Below are 22,482 nucleotides of genomic sequence, written 5' to 3'. Positions count from 1 at the left end.
TACCGTAAATGCACGAATTTCCGCGTTTAATTGCATTTTATGAAGGTGCATAAATATCTGCAGTTAATTTATTACTATTATTATTATATATTATTATTATATACATTACTATTATTATTATATATTATTATTATATATTATATATATTATAATAATTATTATTATACTTATTATTATTATTATATTATAGCTAAGATATTTCCTCCTACAGTGGTGCATTCGATTTTGTATTATTTCCTTATTGCACGCACATAAGATTGAACTTATTTGTTCGTGCAATACAGTAATGTCTCCCATACTGACGCTCAGGTTGTGTACAGAAATGGACAATTTGGGAAGAGGAGACACGATTATTCGAACCTTCCGACTCGTTTTTCTAGTTGTTCACAATCGATAACCATAAAAAACGAGCAACAAGGCCCGAACAATCGTATCTTCTCTTCCAAAATTGTCCATTTTTGTGGACAACCCGTGCGTCAGTAAGGGAGACATTACTATACTTGCATTTTGACAACTTCTTAACTCTAAAACTTCCGCAATCAACCACACAATATAACAGAAACCGTGCGGAGTTCGATTTAAGTTCAATCTCAATTATTATAAAAACCGATACACAGTTTCATTTAGGATAGTTCTGGCTCGACAGTTCCAGCGTGAGATTGCTCCAAAAATGATGCAGCAATTGTTAGTGGCACCGCGGAGTCGCGGTTCGAGCACGATGGGTTAAAGTAGCTTACCGATCGATATTGTTTATAACAAAGGGGTCCCGGGGGCGTAGATCGGATCGCAGAAAATGCGGCTCGAATTACGCTCGGCCGGGGCACATTAGCCGAACACACACACACACAGAGAGAGACAGAGATACGCGATCTTTCAATTAACCGGTGCTGGAAAGAGGAATCGCGGACGATCTGCTTGCCAGATGTCGGCGGTGGAGGGAAATAAAGGTTCCCCGGCGCGATCGAAAGGACAGGTTACATAATATGCATCGGGCGAAGGAAAAAGTCACGGTTTCACGGGACTTTCGCGTCGGACACACGACGACGGAGCGCTCTTCATTCTTTCTGTACCAGAAAGGTCCCGTCGAATAAAGTCGCGCGACACGTATCGCGACGATTATAACCGTCCGGCAGTCCCCCCTTCTTCTCCCCCTTCCGAGGTCGATACGGTTATCCTCCGAGGATCGGCCAGTGTCGAAATACGGATCCGTGCGCCGAAAATGGCGGCGCGATGTGCGATCACTGACGTAATTCTGGTTCGCGATTGGCACGGACGAATTAAATCCGTCGAAGAAATCGATAACTCCGCGTCGTTTTTCCTCGGTCACCGGCGGTGAGGGGCGGAGAATGGCATGCTGGAACGTTTACTTAATCCTTTAACGCCTGGCCGGCCCGTTCTTTTTTTCTCAAGAAATTTCTGCCGGCTGAGTAACCGTTACCGCTTCTAAGCTGTCGCTGTTCTATCTGGCGAACTCGCCGGCACGAAACACTGCGTCCTTTGCAAACAATGCGAGTTACCGTGGCCATTTTTTGGGGCATTGTACAGTGCTTTTGGAAAACGGATTTTTCGAGCGGATTTTTTGATACCGGTGGACGGCCCTCTGTGCTTTGGCAATGGTCGTCAAGGTCGCGTAAGGTCACGAGAAATAAATAACGCACTCGCAGATCGATATGCTCGCATAAATCGTTTAGAATCCCCATTGGCCTTCGAGTCGATTTTTCGAACGACTTTATGCCCTGCTGCCATTTTCGTGGGATTTTTATTGGTCGATTTATCGATGAATAACTTCCGCGATTTTGTGAACAGCGACGCGAGAAAATTCCACGAACATGTTCAAAGATGCTTGAACGAATCTGCAAAGTCTCGAAGCGGTATCTCGATCGGCCTTCCCGGAAAAAAAATTTAAAAAGTCGACCCTCGGAAGCAGCTGCGTCGAGAAAGCTTATTCTCTTCGAGCAGGCTCAACTTCACCGATCTTAGAATTTCGCGTGGGTGTCCGAGGATGTTCCTAGCCGAATGACATCGATTTCGTAAGTGCGGCTAATCGAGAATCGATCTATAGACGATGACTGATGATCGGTGGATCGATCGAGCGCCGCTTGCAGAACAGGAACGGGATCTGCTGGATCGGAGAAACAGAGGCGAACGTGGCGGCGAACGAGTGGGAGAGCTTACGACAGTCGCATATCCGCGTGGCACTTACACGGCATTTGTCGCTCTGTCCGCAACAACGATAAAAGGAAATGGCCTCTGGTGCTGCGTATCTGTACAATCGCTGCTGAGGCCGCGGTTCACCCAGATATGCTAATATGATTAGAAAAGAGCAGGGGACATTTACAAGGCTTTTCTTTCGGGCCGACCGGTAAATTGCTCGACGATGTCGGGCCACACATGGGTAACACTGTACCTTGCACTCTGGCCCTAAATCGAGCCAAATTTTTCCAAATAAATTATAGCTATCTGTGCAGCTTATTTAAGTTATATAAGTTATATTATTACTTATTATATTATACCATATTATTAAGTTATATTATTACTTATTATATTATATTATATTATATTACATTATTTTAAATTATATTATTATTTATTATATTATATTATTAAATTATATTATTGCTTATAACTTATATAAGTTATGATTTGACAGCGGATTTTATGCACTTATTGTAAAAATTGATAGGAGAAAATATAATAAACAGTGAAAATATTGGAAGAATTTAAGGATACTGTTACATCGATTAAAACTGTTCAAAGGAGTATACTTTTATTTAGTTCTAGCTTCATACGCATGCTGAACAATATTTTTATATTGCATAAAGATCGTTGGTCTACGAATGAGCAGGGAATCAGTGAGTCAAGTGAACAGTTTCTAAAGTACTGTTTCGAGCCTAGAAATACTGGTTGCAATTATGTCAAGGTTATCACTAAAATTGTCCACATTAATTACATGATGTAGAAACTACGCAGACATTTGTTTCTTTTTTGAATCATTCTATGAGTTGCCAGTTTTTATTCCTAACTTAGTATAAATAAAATTACTCTTATTCCATGAATATAAAGTTAATTTTTGAACGAACATCAATTGTTCACAATGAATGAATGGTGAAATATTTTGCTGTATTTTCTGCAGTAAAAATTTGTACAAATTTGTAAAAATTTGTGGAGGAATGAAGATCGTTTTCGCACGCAGAAACGAAGTTCTGGACACCCGGGCGCGATTTTGTCACGGATCTCGTCCGAGTAACGTTACACCGGCAGTTAAGAGACATAGGAGATAGTGTGTCCGGCAGATGTCCGAATCTCTCGCATTAACCGCCTGTCCAGCAAGCCAGATTTCTCAGCCAGCGAGACATCTTTCTAATTAGATCTCTCGCGTTAAAATGCCCGACAAAATGTCGCTGGAAATCGGTGTCATAACACGGTTGCGGAGTTGTCGGTGACATTTAGATCCTTTTTTTTTCAAATGTGTGCGAAAGTTCAGCCGCTTCGTGTAATTAACCCAATTAAGCCAATCAGCTGCCATTCTCTGCATGCATAGCGCCATCCTTAAACCACGTTCCCGAAAAGACTCGTTAAAAAATTCCAACGACGATGAAAGCTATGATCTTCGACAGATAATCATTGTAAGTGACGTAAACATCGCTATGTTTAATATTTTTTTACCATTTCGCACAAGTTTTCTGTCGAATATTTCGTTACGTTTCGAATAACTTTTTATATATATTTTATATTTATACATATTCATATATGTATATATTTATTTATATATATTTATATATATTTTATATTTCTAACTAATATAACCAAATCACGAAATTTGCATAAAATTTAATGTTCACAGACTACTCGCAACAAAACGACGCAGTCCTCAATTTTTAATTCTCGATTATTTTTGTCCACTGACGCGCACGGTTGAAACGTTCTCCCCGAATTTATTTCACGGTCAAATAATTATTTCTCCGCGTACCAAAAATTGATTTCGTTAGCTCGAAGTCCCGACAAAGCGACCAAAAAATGTGGAAACGATCGGCGCGGCGGTTCGCCTGGAAAAAAAATGCCCGGAGAATCGCGATCAGATTGAATCGTCAAAAGTCGCAGACCGCGACGTCCCGGCCCCGTCGACGATTGATTAATGTTCGTCGACGAGTGCCCGAGTGAAAGTGTTATCATCTGGCAACGTTCTGCGAGGGTGATACCGTGCGAGGGTCGATCTACGTCGCTGCAAGGACCGATTGGCACAACAATAAGAGGCCGGGCAGCGCAGCGCGGTCCCTGCATAACATTAACACCGGTCTGTCGTAACTTTATTATCGTTGTTGAGTGGAACTGCGGCGAGGCATTGAAAAGCGATCGTAATTGCCAGCGCCATTCGGCGTTTCTAACCCCGCGCTCGAAACTGCCGCGAATTAATTTCCCCGCCCGTTTTATGGAGGAAGTAATGGCAACGGCGATTTTCTAATTTTGTAATTTACGGGAAAAGTCTGGCCCATAATGTGCTGGCAATTTTTTGCGCCGTCGCCGATTTCTCGAACGCGGTATATTAATCGAGGTAACAGGCGGGAACCAGATTTAGGCCATTAAAAGCGGAGCTGGGCATTGGTTGAATTGTTTCGAAGAAGTATTTATGTAACTTGATTACCCGACTGAGTACTTTTCGGCCGAATATTTTATTCGTAAGGCGATTATTCATTATTCGAATGGTTGTTCAATTGGGTCAATCATTCGCATAATTTTTGATTCGAATGAGTTATAGAGATCGTTATTAATAATAATAATATAGTAAATTCTCTCCAATTGTCGCTCAGCTTGTGAATAGAAATGGACCATTTGGGAGAATGTAATTCGAATAATTCTCATTCGAACGAATTCTTCCTCGAATGAAATCTTCTTCTGTGTGTGTGTGTGTGTGCTAAATTATCTATTATATAAATTGAATTCGATTTTATATTCATCCGAAAACGTCGCCTTGTCTAAAAACTTTGCCCCGTTCCGATTAAAAGCTCGACGAGCATCGCGAATTTTTCCCGGAGAAATTACGAAACGGTTCTCTCTCCGCGATTTTCCGGACAATTTGCAACGCGTTCGCGGAATGCGTGCGATTTTTTCCAGCAGGAAATACGTGCCGGATGCGAGCACACGGCAAGATTTATGGGAGGCTGTAAATGGTCGACGCGATTTCAGTCCGCGTCTACGCGGTGCTAATATTTCTCGGTGATATCGACTTTCGTCGGGGACTCGGTTTCGTCTGTATCCCGGCACCGCAATTAAGCACAATTAAGACAGCCGTGTATAATTAAAATATCTCGGCGCTGACGACGCGACGCGGTGCGGCGAGGCGGGGCGCGGCGCGGCGCGGGCGGCGTTCTAATTATTACACAAAAGCTGATCCCCGGGCTCTAATGTCGCGGCGCGTAAAAAGAATCCGATCCCCGTCGTCGCCACGGGAATCGGTGTTCTCGCATACAGAACGGTCGTATTAAACCTGGGCAACGGCAGAGAAAGGCGGCCACCCACCGGCTTACACAACAAGCTTTGCTCCAGTTATTAGTGTAGACTCTTTTGCGGGTCGGCCGACCTGACGAACCGTGGCGCGACAGGACTGTCATTCATCTTGGGCCACCGGCCGCTGTTCAACACGCTTAGGAAACCATCGGGAATGTACAACGTGTGAAATGTTTGCTGATCTAATCCGCCGTTTCCTCCCGAGGTTTCCCCCAAAACGATTCGAGACGGTGCACACCGTGGTACTCGGACTGCGCGCACTCCCATATGGTGGCACAATCTCGTTCCGCTGCTGAGAATTAATTGTACCGTACCGAGAATTGTTCCGAAGTCGCCATTAATTTACGAGCTGGAAATCGATGCGTGCTTGACCGAGGAGTTGATCAATGACTCCGATTTTGGAGCAGACCCCGTTCGAGATTGACCTAATTGAAACGTGACCTAACCCAGACCTAATTTAAACTGAACACAATTATTTATATGACTTATCAGAGTTTGGCATCACACTCGGACTGTTTCGTATAAATATTTGTCCAGGATAATTGGCCGAATGAATTCGTTTCGGTCGAATATTTTAGTCGGATAGTTTTCTGTTCGAATCATTCTTTGGTCGAGTGATTCGTTTATTCGAATAATTTTTTGGTCGAATCATTCTTTTATTCAAATTAGTCTTTGTTCGAATAATTCTTTTATTCGAATAATTCTTTGTTCGAATCATTCTTTTATTCGAATAATTTTTTACTCGAATCATTCTTTTATTCGAATAATTTTCTACTCGAATTAGTCTTTGTTCGAATCACACACATTCTTTTATTCGAATAATCCTTTGTTCGAATTATTCTTTTATTTGAATAATTTTTTGTTCGAATGATTCTTTTATTCGAATAATTCTTCGTTCGAATGGTTCTTTTATTCGAATAGTTTTCCACTCGAATAATTCTTCGTTCGAATAATTTTCTTATACGAATAACTCGTCTAATACTTCATTCGAACAATTCGAAAAAATTCTTTATTCGAACTATTCCGAAAATTCATTATCCGAACAATTCGATTGGATTCTTATTCGAATAAAATTTTATTCGTAAAGTCTTTGTCTTTTACCCGTCATCCGAATGAAATCTTGTCCAACTCTGAGACTTATTTTAAACGCCACTTAACTCGGACTTCATTTGAACCTGATCTAAAAGCCTCAACTTAGGATGGCTCGAATTTTATACGCACCTAATTGATTCCGTGCCACTTAAACGGTATATAAAATGAAATAGGAATTATTTCCGGCAGAATCGAATCGTTTAAGCGACTTCTGCTATTACAGAAAAGAAAAGGTACAGATTATGTTACCTGTTCCGTAGTTTCCATAAACGATATTTGGAGAACGAAATGCATGGTTTCAAGCGGGACATCCCCTGCCAATAACAGGCATCGCCGAAATTACACGTTCGCTTACCGCAGGCCAACAATTTACCTTTAAACGCACAACAGCCGAGCGAGGAACCGCAGGTCACTGAAAGAATCGATGAAGTTACCGAGCCCAATTTTAAATCGCTGAATTATGCAACGCATCGCGATACTGACGCGCGAAGAAAAAGAAAAAGCCCCGCAAATAATTCCGCCGATTTAATCGACTTTCGATCGCGGCGACGGTTGTTGTATTGTCCGGGAGATCGTCCAATCGACTCTATTTTTACGGTAGAGGAATCCGCGGAATTTCGACGTGTACCGGCGAGCCCGGTGATTGATTCGAGAACAATGGATCAATAGAATCGCGTCGTTAAAAAAGTGGCGATAAAAATTGATTAGACGGCATTGAGGTAGCGATAGGAATTCACACTTTTCCTTCGAGGCCTGGACAACGAGCGAAACGAAAATAGAACAGACAGGAAGGTGGAGAGAAAGAGAGTGCCGCGCACAAGAGGCCAGGAATCAGCTGAGAAAAGTGCGGGGGAAAAGTGAGCTGGATGGCCTTCGCGACAATTCACTCGTTACCTCTTGTTTCGCCGTTCGAATTTAGCTCTGAGAGACCGAGACCAATCGACTTTCCGTCAATTCCGCCCTCCTGCTCGGAAACCAGTCGCTCGTAGATCACTTTCAGCGAAAATAAAATCGCTCCAGCGATCGGTCCGCCGTGCCACTCTCTCTTTCATCCCCTAACCAATCCGGATTCTCCATTTCTCTTACTCCGAAAACTGGATTACGCGTCTTGTACAACGCAGAATACCTTTTTCCGCACCAGGAAAGTCCAAAGTTGAATTTTTACAACGGTCAAAATTTTAATCAGCAACGAGAGAAAGATGGAAATATCAGCGATTATATAAAAGGATCAGCATAAAAATGTCATCATTCGTATTTAAGGACATTTTTACAGTAACCGAAATTTCCATTCTTGCATCGAATTTTAGGATTAATAAAATATATATATGTGATTACATTCATAGATACAATATTTATTTATAAAAGATCGTAAGTTTATGTATTCTATCAAAAAGCAAGCGCGACATTTCCATAAAGTCGCGCGTTCTTTGTGTAAATAAATGCGGTACGATTTTATAGAAATTTCGTCCTTGCTTTTCGGTAAAACACATCGTTTCGCGTTTCTTTCACAGATAAATATTTCTACGAACATAATCAAGCATATGGTTTCCTTTATCGCTCCAAAGAAGGCTATTTATGCGCTTCGCAAAAGATCTCACAAAATACCAGCCGACTTCATGGAAATTCGAGCACCGAACAATCCGATTGCTCGGCGAACGGCTTCCACAATTTCGCTGCGAACAAACTCCAAAAAATTCGCGATCCTTTCTCGAGAACATCGAAACAATCCCGCGAAATTTCGAAGCGACGTCTTAATCGACGTTCCCGAAGAAAATAATTCCCAAAGTCGACTCCCAGAAAAGGCTGGACACCGTCAACTTCGACGAACGCGGAGCTTCGAATTTCCAAATTGTCCGTAAAATGAATTTTTTTTCCGATCGACGGCCGGTATATCCTTGGAATTGGTGCCCCTACCACAGTCGATGACAGAATCGGCAAGAGGGAGAAGGAGAGAGTGAGCCGGTCGGTGGGAGAGAGAGAGGGAGAGAGCGAGCGGTGACGAGAGCGAGAGAGAGAGAGAGAGGCAGTGAGAGTTCCAGGCGACAGGGAGGCACAGCTTGAACGAGAAGGAGAGAGAAGGAACGGATTTCGAGCTAACAGGAGGGATAAGAAACCCATGCACGTACTCGGTTTCCAGTGGAACGATGACTTTAGTCTGACGATCGCTTCCACGGAGCGAGGTTGACGAATCCGGACGTGGATCCTGTTGGGCCGTGATCTCGTGGTTTCCCGGGCGACGAGAGTCTCCGTCGTCGGAAGTGTTCGCCGAGTGCTAAGCGATTTTAGGGCACCGTTCGATTGGACAGAGTTCGAAACGGATTTCGAATTCCCCTCGATTTTTCCGCGCCACTCCGAGGGACCCGCAGCTGGTCCCTGTAGTTGGTCGAAGGCTCCGAGGATCGAAGAGCTGCTCGCTGGTCGGCTAGAACCTCCTCGGTTCGTGCCGGCGGCTCCTCTGAGTCCGATCGTCGCGGCACGTGCCGGTTTCTACGCTCGGCCTAGGAATTCGTGACTCGAAGAAATCGTCGACGTGTTTCTCTGTGCAATCACGGTTATTTTCGTGGCCGCGCGGCGGGGGAGGGAGGGCGCCAGGAGAGAAAGGGAAAGGGAGGAGGGAGAAAGTGTTTACCGGCGACGATATCTCAGGTGGATAACACGATCAGGAGTTATCGAGACGGTCCCGAGGCCAGCCGTGGATTAAATCGGTTTTGTGTTTGGTGGTGTACAGGATCGATGCCCGGGCCGAGGATGCTCGATCGAGACTCACGTGTCCGGATAGAATGAGTTGTGCCGACTGTGTGGAAGCTCTGTGCGTTAACATGCGCGTGATCCTGCGTGCGTCTAGGGACCGATAGCCTGGCACCAACCTGTGGACACTGCGCGCTGCCGCCTCTGCCGATCGCTCAGGGGTCGTCGAACGAACATCGATCAACCGGGGACGAGTCATCGACGCCAGCAGGATTCCTCGGGTAACGTTCGTTTCATAATACAAGTCATTGTTACAAACCGTTTATTTTCCAGGAAATTATTTGTTGGAGAGCGAATTTTTATATATGAAATTTGCATGTTTGTGGAAATTTCATTGGAGGATTATCCTTTGAATATTATTCGAAATGAATTGGGCGAACAATTTTAGCGAGAGACTCCGGGATTTGGAGAACTCTGGGGTATTCGTATGAACTCAAAAGATTCTCAAGTACTTGATTCATGGATTCCCAATACTGTTCAGTACATGTTCATATACTTCAAGAAGTACTTTATTCAACTCATGGTCTGCTGAAACTTCTAATTGCTTGAGTCGTGGACTCACAGGATTTTTTTAATATTTGAGTCGTGGACTCCCAAGATTATTTAATATTTGAGTCTCGTTCTCCCAGGAATTCTGATTACTTGACTCATGGATTGCCGGTACTTGAAAATGCATTATTCGAGTCATGGACTTCCAGGATTTCTGAATACTTGACTCATAGATTGCCAGTACTTGTAAATGCATTATTCGAGTCATGGACTTCCAGAACTTTTGAATATTTGACTCATGGATTACCAATACTTGCAAATGCATTATTCGAGTCATGGACTTCCAGAACTTTTGAATACTTGACTCATGGATTTCCAGGACTTTTGAATACTTGACTCATGGATTGCCAGTACTTGAAAATGCATTATTCGAGTCATGGACTTCCAGAACTTTTGAATACTTGACTCATGGATTGCCAATACTTGTAAATGCATTATTCGAGTCATGGACTTCGACGACCCCTGAATACTTTACTCTCGAATTTCCACTACTTCGAAGTACTTTCTTCAACCCACGCACATCCAGAATTTCTGAATACTTCATCAGTCACCATTCAGAACTTCGTGCTACCCCTGATCACGCTACGAAGTTTCAAGAACGGTCGCAATCAAAACTTTCGGGTTTCGTAAATCATGAATAACAGAACCTTGATGGCGAATTGATTCAAGGGTCCCAATCGTTTCGACGACTCGACAGACGAAACGAGCTGATCCCCCCTCGGGTTAGATTGTCTTCATGCAGTCATCAATCAGTGACACAGCCGAGGCACGCTTTCTTAATGCCACGCCGCGCGGCCCGTTGCAGCTCGCTAAACAAAAATAAAGATTCCACGCCGCCAATCAGCGTTTCCTTGCGCAACAGGTGGTTCGCCTAAGTGTCGGCGATCCGCGAAAAAGAGGCGGTATCGTCGCGCACGTACTCCCGTAATCGCAGCAATAAATTCACTTGGCGATTCTTCTTCTGCTCGGTCGGAGAGCGGCGCGGTGCGAAGAACCGATCCAGTAGATTTACAAAGCTCTAACGCAGTTTCCCGTTAATTTTCCGGACGTTTTTTTTTGTTCGTCGATAGAACGGGATTTATGCAAACACGGTCGCCGTGTGGCTGGGGGATCATTTCTGGAGCAACACGGAATAATTGATTGCTCCGAGTTGCGCCAATTTCTGAATACGTTCGGACAGGGAAATCAGTGTCTGGCTAATAGCGGGTTTCGTGGTGGTCCGCGGGCCTCTGTTCGTGGAGTGCTGCAATCCGAAGGTGTTTGCCGGGTTAATAAATATGTCTTGATCGTTTCCAAGCTTCTGGGAGGCTGCGGTGAAGTATTCATCAGTTCTGACAGACAGTCAGCTGAACAATGTACTCCAATGCAATGGGAATTCGAGAGAGAAGTATTTAAAAGTTCTGGCAGTTCATGAGTCAAGTATTTAAATAGTTCTGGGAGTCCATGAGTCAAGAAAAATGTTAAAGAGTATTAGGAATTCATAAGTACTCGAAAGTCGTGGGGGTCCATCTGTTGAGTAAAATATTGGAGAGTGAATCAATGAGTCGAGTACTTAAAATTGCTGGGAGTCCATCGGTGAAGTATTTATAAATCCTGGAAGTGTATGGGTTGAATAAAGTACTCAAAAGTATTGGAAATTCAAGAGTCAAGTATTTAAAAGTTCTAGGAGTCCATGAGTCAAGTATTTAAATAGTTTTGGGAGTCCCTGAGTCAAGAAAAATGTTAAAGAGTATTAGGAATTCATAAGTCGTGTACTCGAAAGTAGTGGGAGTCCATGTGTTGAGTAAAATATTGCAGAGCGAATCAATGAGTCGAGTACTTAAAATTGCTGAGAGTCCATCGGTGAAGTATTTATAAATCCTGGAAGTGTATGGGTTGAATTAAGTACTCAAAAGTATTGGAAATTCAAGAGTCAAGTATTTGAAAGTTCTAGGAGTCCATGAGTCAAGTATTTAAATAGTTCTGGGAAACCATGAGTCAAGTAAAATATCAAAGAGTATCGAGAATTCATAAGCCATATATTTGAAAATGCTGGGATTCCATGAGTCAAGTGGAGTGCATCAGAGTTTTGGGAGACGATCATTTGAGTACTCAAGAGTACTGGGAATCCACGAGTCAAGTACTTCAGGTTTTTGGGAGACCATAACTTGTGAGTTCGGGAATGAATTGTTCGTGCCCGTAAAAAATTCTGAATCCAATAAACTTTGAGGAACAAACAAAGGGTATACAGCACAGCATGAAACATTATGAAAAATTAGATCATTCGCTACACGAATAATTATGATATAGGAATCGCAATTAAGCATTGTCATTATAACATTAATTGCTGTATCTCGATACATATTGCGATCATTAAAACTGAATTTATCGTCGCACGAATCGGTATATTTCTGTCACATGCTCGTGCATGAAGGATCCGATTTTAATTACAATTAAACGACTGTGGACCTTAGCCGACCTCTCTCTCGCGCGCACTGTTTCTCTCCCTTTCTGCACCGATTTGCCAGCGCATTCTTTGACGTGACTGTGATAGGGACAATAATACGCAAGTATTGCTTTGATTTATGGTGACTCGCCACGAAGTGAAACGGAACTCTTAGATTTCTCGCAGTTAGATAACGTCACGAGAATGCTTTCTTATTTACGCTGCGAGGAACGCAACACCGATTGCAAATCGAGCGCAATGCATCTGACGAATCTTACACTGCAATTGTTATCTAATCGGCGCGATAAATATCCTGCCTGAAAGCAAGCCCATTTGCAAATCCAGCGCGTTGATCCCGAAACTCGCGTTCAACCCTTGAAACCATTAATTCTCCAATTTTCTGTTTCTAGAAAATTCTGAAAATTAATTTCCAATCCTTTTGGACATTTTCTTGCCGTTTCTTAATGGATATTTATTATTTACATGGTAAATAATAAATGATGGTGTAATAAATAATATATAAAATTAAATTAAATAAAAATGAAAAAAATATTAAAAATCAAAGTTTCAGCTGCTTCCATGATATTCGCAATCGCTCTGCGGCAGTCTCTCGACCGTTTAAAAAATTTGTCCGGAGCGGAGGAGCGTTTCTAAAAATAGACGCAGTTAATTACCCACTTGTAAATGAAAGCGATCTCGGTTTTCACCGGTTGAACGGTCTTATTATCGCGCTCGGTCGTGTAACTATTTGTCCTTGGCGGAAAATCTGTTCCGCCGGCCGCCGGAGCGAAACGGGAAAAAGGAGGCATCATCGCGGTTGCTTTCTACCAATTAGAAATCATCGGAACTCGCCGATTCTCTCGAAGCTTATCTCGTGCCCTCGGGCGCGGGACTTTTGTCAGCCGACACGTGATGCCTATTTATATGCCGGACGATCGGATCGTAAACGATTATTCCAGGATAATGCTGTTGCAAGTCTTCGAAACTGTTCTGAACAATTTCGTGGATTCGCTCCATTATCCGAACCGTCACACTCGGTTCGCATAAACGAAATAGTAAGACATAAAATACTGTATTTTTTACGTACTGTACTGTACTATAAAATGCAAGATACTGTATTATATGTACTACATTATACAAAGTACAAAACGCTGTATTTTTACTTATATATATTTATAGTTATATTGTTATTATTATTATTATTATTATTATTATTATTATTATTATTATTATTATTATTATATATTTATACTTATTATATGTATATTTTATTAATGTGCAAAATACAAAATACTGTATTATGTGTGCCACAATATACAAAATACAAAATATTGCTTAAAATGGAGAATGAAAATAAAACTACTAAATTGCATAAAACTCGACAGAAATGAATACTTTCAAAATGAAATTATGTCAATTGAAAGACACGCCCAGTTCACTTATTGTCATCAGCAATTAGTTAAATCATGAGAACAGATTACAGAATAATTTTACATTCCAGCGGTTTTGAATTGGTCTTCTTAAAAGTCGTATAGACATATTAATATATTAATAAAATAATTAATAGCTTAATAAATAATGAATTAACTATCTATACGGATCTTTTTGTTTTTAACTTCGAGTTCCTAGAATAATTGGTCTCACTTTGAATATCTCTGAATTACGTCGTTTATATCAGTTCATATAAAACTGGCTCGGAACTGTAAACTCGAGAAATTGAATTTCGTCCGCGACAAACGAGTTTCCGGACCGGTACGCGGCGGCTCGCGTTCCCGACGTACCGTTCCACGGGCCAGATGATCGCGCGAGGAATCATAAAGTACTGTCTATCCGCGGAACCGCAATGAGACTTCCGGGGAACGAGCATTTATCAGGGGTCGCGCGGCGATTCATGCGAGCCGCTCCGGCCGGCCCTCTGTTTTCTTTCGCGCCACGCGTACAATTCGCGCACAATATCGGGCCCACGCGTAATGGACGAGCCGCCGTAAATACCATTGTACGGCCGTTTCAATTTATGCGGTAAATTCGATACAATAATTTATTGTCCGGGCCCCGTGAATGAGCCCCTTTCTCTCCGGGGACCACACTCGTCGAACCGGTTTGCACTGTGAATCGTCTATTGAATTATCGAACGGCTCCGCCGGGGAAGCGATTTCCATTAATGAGAAACTATTCCCCGATACCACTGACGAGACACCAATTACAGCCGCGGATGATTCACGGTAACGACGGAATTACCGGCCGAAAACTGCGGGGCCAACACTGCGGATAGACGAAAGCCTCGTCAAACGGCGAACGGAGGGGCACGCTTTCAACAAAAAATTCGTTTCTACCGGTGAAACCTGACTCCGGGCGATCCCTCAAAAATATTCTGCTCGGCCGCTGACAGGTTTTCGCCTCGTCGAACAATAATTCCGCTGTCTCCAGCTGTCCGAAAAATATTTTACAATTTTTACGCTGAACCGATCTCGCATTTTTCATTTTATTATTATTATTATCATCGAAGATCATAAAGCTGCTTTCGTCGAAAACTGTCGGTTATGTTTCCTTATTCGATCACGCACTTGTACAAAAATTGCGAAGCATTTAAATAAATTCAATCGCGCAGTATTACGTTTGTAATTGCATATTTAGCGTAAACAGCAGCTTTCTCTCGACAAATTAATTATTGCCAAGCGTGGCACGGTTCTATGGTTCGGAATTTCAGGAAATTACAAGAAATTACGATTAAACTATAGAGATTAAAATTGCCGAGAAAGAGTGCAGCGTGAAAATGAGCATCAAGCAAGTTCGCAGAAAAGTCGTGGACGGAAATGAAAATTGAAAATCGGGTGTGGCGATCGGGACGCGTTCGATCGCGTTCGCGCGAAGCGGCTGAAATTGGAAAGGTTCGATCTCGCGGGGCACGGCGTTCTATAGGAAAAACAGCGGAAAAACCGGCGAGTACGATTTTATCATAGAGGGTCTCCTTTTCGAGAAACCGAGGGCCGAAGTCGCTCGAGGCGCGCGCGCGCGTGTTTCAAACGCCGCGCGTGTCTCGCGGCTGTTCCCGATCGATATTCTCGGAAACGTCGGCTGCAACAAGAAAACGGTTTTATGCATTTCCTATTTTCGATTCGCTTTTGCTACAATCGCGTAACATTCTTGACGACCGTAAAAATCTGGCCGGCGCCCGTACCGGTTGCGCTTTTTATTATTTCATTTATTAACGATATCGGGGAGCGGTGTCGCGCGATTTCTGACCAGTTTAATTCGCGGCTGCCGCTGGGATAAAAGTCTAGGGTGGGATCGAGAGGTATCAGGAAACGGTTCGATCGGGTCCGGGCTCCGGTAAACAAGATTAATCGGATCCGTCCAAGGAAACCGTTTTTACCGGCGTGTTTCTCTCGCGTTTCTGCACGCCTCCGCGTCGCGTTCTGCCCGTTGCTTATTAGCGATCGCCGGCACTCCATCTGTAGCAAGGGGAAGGTGTCAGGATCGCGTTAGCAACATTAACAATATACCACATATTTATTGCAAACGATCATCGACGATTACAAACACGCACTCACTCGAACTCTGAGTACGTTGTTATTATTCGGCTGCGGGTTTCATGCATTTATGGCGAAGATGGGCGGGTAAACGAAGATTAAAAGACACTAGAAATGATGGTGTATTAATATCGACTAATTAAAATGAGCAACGTTAAAGTGTATATTATTAATATTATTAAATTGCAGTGCTTCGCTTCGTAAAATTTGAAAGAAGCCACATCGATTAAGGAATTGATTTAGATTTTGTAAAATTTTCGTTGTACAATTTGCTCGAATAATGTAATATATTCAAGCATTTTCCATGAAAGATTCTATAAAGTTTGCAAAATTGCAAAATACAAAAACTGTACTGTCATTATCTCTTTTAACATCTGCTGTCCAACATCAAGTGTCCAACAGACACTTGAAATATTGTCTGAGATAACATATGATTTTATTTCGGAATTATTTATTAATATATGTAATTATATATTTTGTACGCCTTTTGTACGCCTGATCGCTTTCAAAGTAACGTTAACCGAAATGTCATTTTAAATAACGTGTTACTAGGTTTGACAATTACTTGAAATAATTATTTCCGATAATTGTGAAACGATTCTGAACGAAAGAAAATTAACCTATAGGGAAAGTAAAATCAATGAAGTATTTCAACTATTACCTCATCTGGTACAGAAATAAATTACTGTATCTCGTGTGCCGTATGTAACGCAGTCGAGAGAAATAGTGTTCGCAGACATTCGTATCTCTCTTGGTTGAAATATTTTCGCCCTGGTCTGGTCGTGGCAGGAAAATCGCGGAAACGGCGCGGGTTCGATCCGCGATAACTGCGCCTCGATGCACAATCCACTTAATCTGGATCGACGAGGAAATTAAAAGGCTCGCTCTTCCTCCTTCGATTTCATAAATTAAACTGTTCGAAATCGAACAGGGAAGTTGCGTTTACCTACGCTTTACGTATACCCGATTTTTAATGCCTTATTTGTAAATAGAAATGTAATTACAGAATACCAGTACAAATATCATATTACATAGAAGTTTCAAAATTGTTCGAATCAATTAAGAAATTCTCGCGACCGATATGACTTTAAATTGAAATAAATCTATTTCATTGAAATCATACAAATGAATCGCATTAATTTTGTCCAAATTTGTACGCTGTCGAATAACAAGATTATAGATCCTTTTTTTTTATCACCGTCGAATCGTTTCGATCCACAGTGGGAGTGATCGGAAAACGGGGGCCGGAAAAAGCGGCTGGAAAAATCGAAATGCAAATTAAGGGTCATTGTCTTTCGTTCGCGGGTGCAATACTCGTAACGTCGTTACGTAACGGGCGGGGAAAAAAGAAAAGATCACGCCGCACCGGGGTCCTAATTATAACCGCGGACCCGATAAGATTTATCATCGACCAGTTTGACAATTTTTTTCGCTCGCGATTAACGGTCTTACACGCGATTATCGACCTTTAAAAAGAATGCAGACATTTGAACGGGTAGTTATCGAAAATGAAAGCTGACTGGTTACCCAGTTGTCCGGCAACTATCGCTGCTGGCGGTTCTCGTCTTATTGGCACGCCGCGCGGCGCGGCGACCAGTATATCCTACCGGTGTGCGGCGATAGTCGAAGTTTCTCTGTTTCGATTCGGAAACAGCTTTTATGTAACCCACCGTGAAATGTCAACCATTTGTTGTACCGAATCCTTTCAAAGGATTTTCTAGGACCGAGCCGGCTGACAGCCACTAAAGATAATGGTCCTGCTACGTCACGGTCCATTGTTACGTCGCCTGCGAACGATTAGGGTAGCGTGGGGGGGTTGCTGGACTCTAGGCTACTTGGAACCTGGGATTTTTGTGATTATGGGACTTCCGCACTTTGGGGTTCTAAAATTACTGGGACTTTTGGACGCAAGGACTCTTTGGAGTTTAAGAGTCTTGGACTGTGGGAACCTTGGAGTTTAGGTCTTTTGGACTCTTGGACTCCAGGACTGTTGAATTCCAGGTCTCCAGGACTCTTGGACTCCAGGGTTGTTGGACTCCAGGACTGTTGGACTTCAGGACTCTTGGATTCTAAGACTTTAGGACTCTAGGACTCTTGGAGCTTAATACTCTTGGACTCTAGAACTCTTAGATTCTAGGACTTTTGAACTCTAGAACTCTTGGACTCTAAGACTTTTGGACTCTAGGACTCTTGGAGTTTAAGACTCTTGGATGCTAGGATTCTCGAACTCTTAGATTCTAGGACCTTCGAACTCTAGGACTCTTGGACTCTAAGACTCTTGGACTCTAGAACTCTTGGAGTGTAAGATTCTTGAACTCTAAGACTCTTGGACTCTAAAACTTTTGTACTCAAGGACTCTTGGACTCTAGGATTCGCGAACTCTTGGACCCTAAGACTCTTGAATTCTTGGACCCTAGGACTTTTGAACTCTTGGATTCTAAGGCTTTTGGACTCTAGGACTCTTGAACTCTTGAACTCTAGACCATTTGGTATTTAGGTAAATCATGTAATATATATTTGGAATTCTCAGAGATTAGGACCCTTGCAGTATAGAAACCCAGGTGTTTAGGATCCTTGGAGCTTATGACTTTTAAGGTCTACTACCCTCAGAGTTTAGGACTCTCAAAGCTCTTGTAGTTTAGAACTCCCAGTGTTCAGGACCCTCAGAATTCAGCTCTATTGAATTCTATGACCCTGGATTTTACGATGCTTAGACTTTAAGACCCCAGAATTCAATTTCCCTCGAACTCCAGTTCCATAAAATTATACGATCATACGCCTTCCGACGCTGTCTCTCTAAAATTGCTTGACCTTTGGATTATTGACGTACTCCCACAAACAAATTGCTCAACCACTGTTCATCTACCATGCTGGGATGTCTCAATCAACTCGTCCTTGCTGATGACAGCCTCGATTAAGTCCTGCGCACCAAGCTGTCGTTATCTTCAGGTGGCAGTCAAAGTGTCACCCGTCGACATTGCCTGGGCGACAGGGAGCATTCTGCAGTCAGGTGCACGGGAATTTAATTTCCGACGATGCAGAGACTCCGCCCGACAGGAGCACGAACGAAATTCTGCTCGAAGATGATACGTCCGTGGCGCAGGAACCTGAAACCGCAGAAATATTTCTCACATCAGTCATGCGCATGTTCCCGTCGGCAAAGGACGTGTTCACGTATGCGATTCCCACTGCGCTCGTGGCAGGTAAACCGAAGCGGAATCATCGTGAAAGGATCGTCGGACCCGCGTTTATGTAATTCGCTCGGTCGAATCGTGTTTGCCGATAGAAAATTTCCCGCTGGTCCTTTTGGAGCGACGAAAAAGACCGAGAACATTGTGCACCGTAGTCGGCGGGCAGCGCTCTTTCGCGCGACACGTCGCATTCGGGAAAGTCCCACAAAGCGTTTCGAGCCTGCAAGAACAGTCTCGTTGCGTAACTCGGTATCGATTATAGTCAAGCAGTGTTCGATTGACGAGTGACGATTGGCCTAGAAAAAGATGAGCAAGAAACGCAGTTTTCGTGCTGTACCTGTCGGCGAGCTGTGGAAAGTAGATACAAATGGACTATTTAGAGTCAGCTTTCTTTTATGTAATCGTTCGGACGATGGGGCGGTCGCTGAGATCGTTTAGTGGCACCGGGATCCTTGGACTTTGAGGTCTTTGGACCGATGGGTCCTTGGGCGTTAGGTAATTGGGACGCGTGAGTTCTGGGACTTTGGGATGAATAATAAATCATCATAATCAATCGTAAATTCTTTTGCTTGGACTCTAAGACCTTAAGGCTTATAGACCGTAGGATTTCAGGACCTTGAGCCGCTAAGGCTCTACGACTCTGGGACTTATAGGTCCATAGATCCTAGGATTCTTGGACTCTGCGTCCAGAGACCCTAAGATTCTTCGATTTTAGGCCCATAGATCTTAAGATTTTCTCTAGGTCCATAGGAGCTCAGGATTTTTGGACTCGAGGTCAAGAGGAGTCATGGATTCCAGGACTCTAAGATCCTGGAACTGTAGAACTCTCGGACTCTAAGACCCTAGGACTCATAGACTGTAGAATTCCAGGACCCTAAACCTCTAAGGCTCTACTACTCTGTGACTTATGGGTTCATGGACCCTAGGATTCTTGGACTCTAGGTCCACTGTTTCTAAGATTCTTTGACTTTAGGCCCATGAACTCTAAGATTCTCTCTAGGTCCACAGTAGCTCAGGATTCTTAGACTCTAAATCAATGAGAGCCTTGGATTCCATGACTCTCGGACTCTAAGACCTTAAGACTCATAGACCATTGTATTTTGAGACCCTAAATTCTTAGGGCTCTACGATTCTAGGACTTATAGGTCCATGGACCCTAGGATTCTAGGACTTATAGATCCAAGGACCCTAGAATTCTTGGACTTTAGGGGCATAAAATCCTCTCTAGGTCCATAGCAGCTCAGGATTCTTGGACTTTAAGTTAATGAGTGCCTTGGATTCCAGGACTCTAAGATTCTGGAACTCCAGAACTCTTGGACTCTAAGATCTTAGGACTCATAGACCATTGTACTTTGGAATTCTAGGTAATTTTGACTCGCAGATCCTTGCATCATGGTCGAAGAGAAACGATGTTTATTGTTTACACACCAACGAATTCTGTTCACCGTAGAAACATAGTACACTTCTGTTTGGCAGCTTTCGTTTCAGCGTTGCGCACTCTTTCCTCGGTATTCGTGTCAAGGAAAATCGATACGTCGATGCCAGTAATCGATACCCCGCCGAGCGATTTCCGGATCGCGGATGGTAATCGTATGACGCGGTCTCCCCGTGCGATTTCGTCCCGGGCTCGCCTCGCGAAACGAAAAATCGAGCGGATTTTCGAGCGATCGCGAAATTAGCATACCGCCTCGGACACGCGGGAGCAGGTTACGCTGCCGCGGCGCCGCCGTCGTTGGCTTCTCGTTTCATTCGTCGCCCAGGAAATGCAGTTCTCGGCTGTTGCGTAATCCTTATGAAAACTGGACTGCAACGGAAACATATGGAAGCTGTTGCCGGCACGTTGCGAAATACCGCGTAGTCCCCTGTAATTAAACATCATCATGCCCGTCCCGTTGGAAGCACGGTTTTTCTATATTTACACGGTGTTTCGCGCTGACACGTAACAAGGCACCCGTGAACTTTGCGGCGGATCGTAATGGCAGTCATTCCCGGAATACTTCTCCCCAGCATCCTATTCGATGTTAATAGATCCCCAGCTGTTCGATCCATCGAAGATAGCCGCGTCAACGCTTGTTCCGCCGTGGCGAGCTCGATCCTTTCCCAGCGCGGGAGAACTTCATTTTCCTTGTCGTCGATTTCGAAAGGTTTCTCGATTGCTCCCGCTGATCGATTGGTGCCGATCGGGCCCCGATAAAAGAGACATTGATAGAGCCGAGTCAGCCATTAGGAGCCCGGCTTCTTTCTTCGAGGAATTAAGAGGTTTTGCACCTAATCTATCGCCGCGTTCGGCGAACCGATGAATCCTTAATTACGTTCGAGGGGAAATGTCCGCAATTCGAACCGCCGTAACTAGCTAAAAAATAATCGCACCGCGATCGATCTTAGCTCGTTTTAAAGGCCGAAGCCTCTACTTTCGATATCCGTGACGTAAGCTTTTTTTAAAAATTTCGTTACCCTTCGAGCGGACCGGGAGAGCGAAAACGGTCACTTTCGGGACCACTTAAAATTTAAATCGCTCTGCGTGCGTCGACAATTTTTTTTCGAATCGAAACCAACGCCAAATGAAAGTTCAGAGTTTCGTCATTCAAACGGCTCCTCGGATTTCGATCTACGATTTTTTTTAATCGAGCTACGGTCCTTCGAATTCGACGGTGAAGTATATTCGATTTTTCGGATGAATTCACCTCGATGATTTGGGACGCGCGTTGTTCTCCTATTGGCCGGTGATCGTAAAGCTGCTAACACGGGCTGGCATTAAAAAGCCTAATCCCGCAGAGCCGGCCGCGGACGACCCGGATTAGATGAGGCCGCGTGGGCGAGCATTATTCTGTAACGCCGCGGAGACGTAATAAAACGATCGAACGTGTCAGTCGCGGCCGTAAAGTGAAATTTACAGGTTCGTGTAATGGAAGCTCGGGGTTTGATGGGGCCGCCTTTACGATCCGGGAACGTCGGGAGAACGTTTTTCGAAAAGGAGAAAGTGAAGGCGTTGCTGTAACGGCTGTGTAAACGTGTTTTTAGAGCCCGGGCCCGATGATCGTCTAAATACGATAAAACTACGGGCCGGCGGCCTCTCTTTCGCCGGCCAATTCCGATACGTCGAAATCCGTGCCATTTTTCGAAAGCAGCGCGCGTTGCTTTTCGAATTTTCCAGTCAGATTTTGCGAGGGACACATTTTTAGGTGCACGCTTCTCGGAAATGTCGCAACAGCTGACTGGTTAATTGGGCATTTTTCGAAATCGATCGTGCAATCGATTATTCCCGCGCCACTGATCGAATGTTTAACTAATAAAACACCGGCTTGTTTCACAAACAGCGAAATGCATCGAAATGTAGTCAGAACGTGTGGCGACACTTCAAACGAATTCTAATGAATTCCTTGAAAGTGCCTCGCGGCGAAGGCACACCGGCGCACGAGATTTATCACCCATTTGATTTTCA

General features: G+C 43.6%; 1 protein-coding gene across 5 annotated transcripts in view; it reads left to right on the top strand.

Annotated features, from left to right (window-relative positions):
- LOC117221076 (uncharacterized) overlaps positions 1–22,482 on the top strand; it is a 73,611-nt gene that overhangs the window by 4,665 nt on the left and 46,464 nt on the right. For 2 of the 5 annotated variants that reach the window (XM_033471721.2, XM_033471722.2), the window contains exon 3: positions 9,326–9,566. The exons of 1 other annotated variant lie outside the window; for it this stretch is intronic. The gene's annotated coding sequence lies outside the window, so the exon portion shown is untranslated. Of the gene's footprint in view, positions 1–8,741; positions 9,567–22,482 lie in introns of those variants that run through there. 2 more of the 5 variants (XM_033471724.2, XM_033471725.2) reach the window with 2 other exon arrangements.

The sequence above is a fragment of the Megalopta genalis genome, chromosome 5 (genome assembly GCF_051020955.1).
Source record: "Megalopta genalis isolate 19385.01 chromosome 5, iyMegGena1_principal, whole genome shotgun sequence".
NCBI classification, from domain to species: domain Eukaryota; kingdom Metazoa; phylum Arthropoda; class Insecta; order Hymenoptera; family Halictidae; genus Megalopta; species Megalopta genalis.
Note: the sequence above shows the minus strand (reverse complement) of the source record. Positions and strands in the feature narration are given on the sequence as shown.